Below are 3,284 nucleotides of genomic sequence, written 5' to 3'. Positions count from 1 at the left end.
TACAGATTATGTATCAATAATGAAATGATTAATAATAAAATCAATACAAAAACTTAAAAAAAATATTTTGTTTATAGTTCTTTACAGTTTATCTCCATATAGAATTGTTTACAGTTTATTTCCTATAACAATTCGTATCTGCTTAAAGAATTTTTCCAACTGTAGCAGAATAACACTCACCATAGAAGGTGGGTGTACTTATGTGCTTCAGTTATTCAGGTAGTTCAGCTAGTGTGGAACTAATTAATTTTTAAACTGATCAATATAAGAAAAATTTCATAAAACGGTTTAATTATGTTAAAATTCATAATTTAAAAATAGAGATGATGCGGAACTAATTTAAAATGTGAATATTGTGTCACTTTTCTTGGAAAATTGATTCAAGGGTATTATGGTGCGTATGAGTAACATGAAGGACACCTGATAAATTAATTTTTTTTAAATTACTTCTGGAAGCAATATCACACTGGAAATATTTATTTTCGAAGAAGAATTTATTGTTTAATCGGAATTAAAAGTAAAAATGAAAAATTTGTGTGACGTATTCCTCTGTTTTTTTTTTACTGAAAAATCGTGTGTATGTGTTTGGAGTGATGTGAAGGATAAATACATTTTTTAAAAGTACTTCCAACGACAATATCGTCCTGAAATTTTTGAGTTTTATGTACAATTTTATTACTAATTGAAATCAAAAATATTATATAAGAATATTTGTAGTATATTTTTTGAAAATTCATTCAATGTAAATATAGCACGCATGTGTTTGATGTGTTTTATGAGAAAAAAAAAATTTAAAAAATTTATAAAAATTGATACTATCATGAAAATTTTTATTTCTTAGTAAAATTTAAAACTAAATCTAAATAAAATATAAAAAATGAAAAATGTTGTGTACCATTTTGAGATATCTTTTTTTTTGAAATTTAACGGTTAATATTAGTACAAATTACAAAATTACAAAATTTTTTCCCGAGATACGGGTCTTCTTATTTTATGAAAGGAGCTCATAAAAAAAAGTTCAGTCAAATCGGAGGTGATGAGGTCAAAAAGGTGTCCGGTTTGTAAAAGAATGACCCATATACTACTTTTTCTCTTCCTTCGCTTCCTTCGCGATTATCACAGGTCAAATAATTATGCATGAAGAAGCATAACACATTTTTACATGACTAATTTTCAAGGTTTAAATTTGTGATTTAATTTTTTTTAAAAAAGGAAAAATGAAAACTTTTACAAATTTTCCATTACTAATAAAATTTATTAATATTATCAAATTCTACATATTTTTTTAATATGATTATAAATTAAATTTTATATAACATATATTTATATAAAATGTAAATTTTTTATTTAATAATATGTATTAAAACAGATAAAATAAAATTAAACAAACATTACAAACAACACACATATCATTTTCTGCATAAAATACCAAAAAAAAAAAAATAGTACAAACAAAGTAAATTCTATCATCCCTCAAAAAACTTGTGTGATGCACGTTTGATTGCATTTTGTGCTCTCACTTTAATTTTTGCTCATGGCACACAACATTTCTGTTAATAAAGACTCGAAAAGCGATAATCTAAATTAACCTAAAACATATATATGTGTATTGAAAGTGCAAATAATCAGCAGTGCAATAATAACAGATATGTTCGCTTGAATAGGTTAGACTTCAATCGCCTAACCCTGTACATTCGCATATAAAAAATACTTTTTCAGTAAATAGCAAACATATTTATAAGCGTATTGCATCAATAAATGCGGGGTTAAATCGACAATAAAAAACTATAAAGTAAATAACTCGGAGATTTTAGGGGAGGATACTCGACAATATTTTCATTATAACAAATATTACAAAATATTTATATTATATGAGTGGTTAATAGTTAAGTTATCATTAAGGGAAAGTGATAGATTAACTATACTAGAAGTTACCATATATTGGCAAAAGGCACGAATATCAATAAAAGAACAAAAACATTGTCTAAATAAATTAGAAATGCTACAACAAAAATGGAATTCACAAAACAATTATTATTCGATTTGGCATACGCAAATATACTTGAGATTATAACAATAGAAGACGATAAGAAAATCAAGAGCGGGAGAATCGTCCTGGGTACATGTATAGCTTAGATTAAAAAAAAACTCGACGAGAAACAAGAAGTGATGAAAGGAATCAAATACTTTTACATAGAATAGAACAGTACATGTGACAAATGAAACAATTAGGTTAGTGTTCCTTGCCTAATCTCCTAGAAAAGAAATTAAATTATTGTAACATTTTGAATAGAAACGGTGTCATTGCCGATGTCATCAGAAAGTGAAAGTTCTTTTAGTGATAACGAAATTAGTAAAGAACCAGGTACCGAGTTTAATTTTGAAATTTCGGTTACACCTACACTATGCAAAAGAGCAAGAGGAAATTTAGAAATAGTAGATCAGAAATTAGCAGCTGTCTTTGATGTTTGCAAAATTAGTGATCGTAATGCTGTTGAGCAATTACTGGATGCGTCTGCACTGAAAAATGGTACCGGAAGACCACAAGCATCTGCTAATAAATTTTGAATGGGGTTTGCAGGATCACGAATGCCGAAAGCCATAAATGTATTAAAAATATTTCAAGAAAGAGTTTAAATTGTCTGCAGAAGAAGAAAATGCTCTTTGCGATATATGTATATTTATACTAAAGTGTATGTTGAAGTATGGTTTAATGCTTCGTCTTCAATCAAAATTTCTTTCCAAGGTTTTAATCTTCTTTCTACTTTCTATCAGTACGAAAAAGTTAATAGAGATATATCTAGAGTTACTTTGGAGAAATTTTGTGATCACATTTGATATTTAAGCTTAGAGCTTGTTGGTTTGGCCTTTTTCGATTCAAATATAGGTAACATCTGAGACAAAGACAAATATGGTTTCGAATTTGAATACATAAACTGATGACATGGAAGTCAGAAAAGTATGAATATACCGCAAAAAATTACTTTATATCGTCGAAAAGGGAACTGAGCAGTTTGTATACGAACATACTAAAAATATTTTTAATCATTTTAAGTTGTGCGATGACTTCATGAAAATGTGTATGTCCCACAAAATGGCAAGCTAATAAAACGCTTTTAAGCCTAAAAGTAGTAAACGCTACGGCGGTGTGAGGAGTGAAACCAATGCTGGTGTATAATTAAATTTTAACCAAAAATGGGATTTAAAAACAGTAAAGAAGAAAACCAGAACTAGTACCTTCTTATTAGAAGATATATTGAAGTATATCAATTTTAATAAAACTG

The sequence above is a fragment of the Teleopsis dalmanni genome, chromosome 2 (genome assembly GCF_002237135.1).
Source record: "Teleopsis dalmanni isolate 2A chromosome 2, ASM223713v2, whole genome shotgun sequence".
NCBI classification, from domain to species: domain Eukaryota; kingdom Metazoa; phylum Arthropoda; class Insecta; order Diptera; family Diopsidae; genus Teleopsis; species Teleopsis dalmanni.
This window is presented reverse-complemented; position numbering follows the sequence as displayed.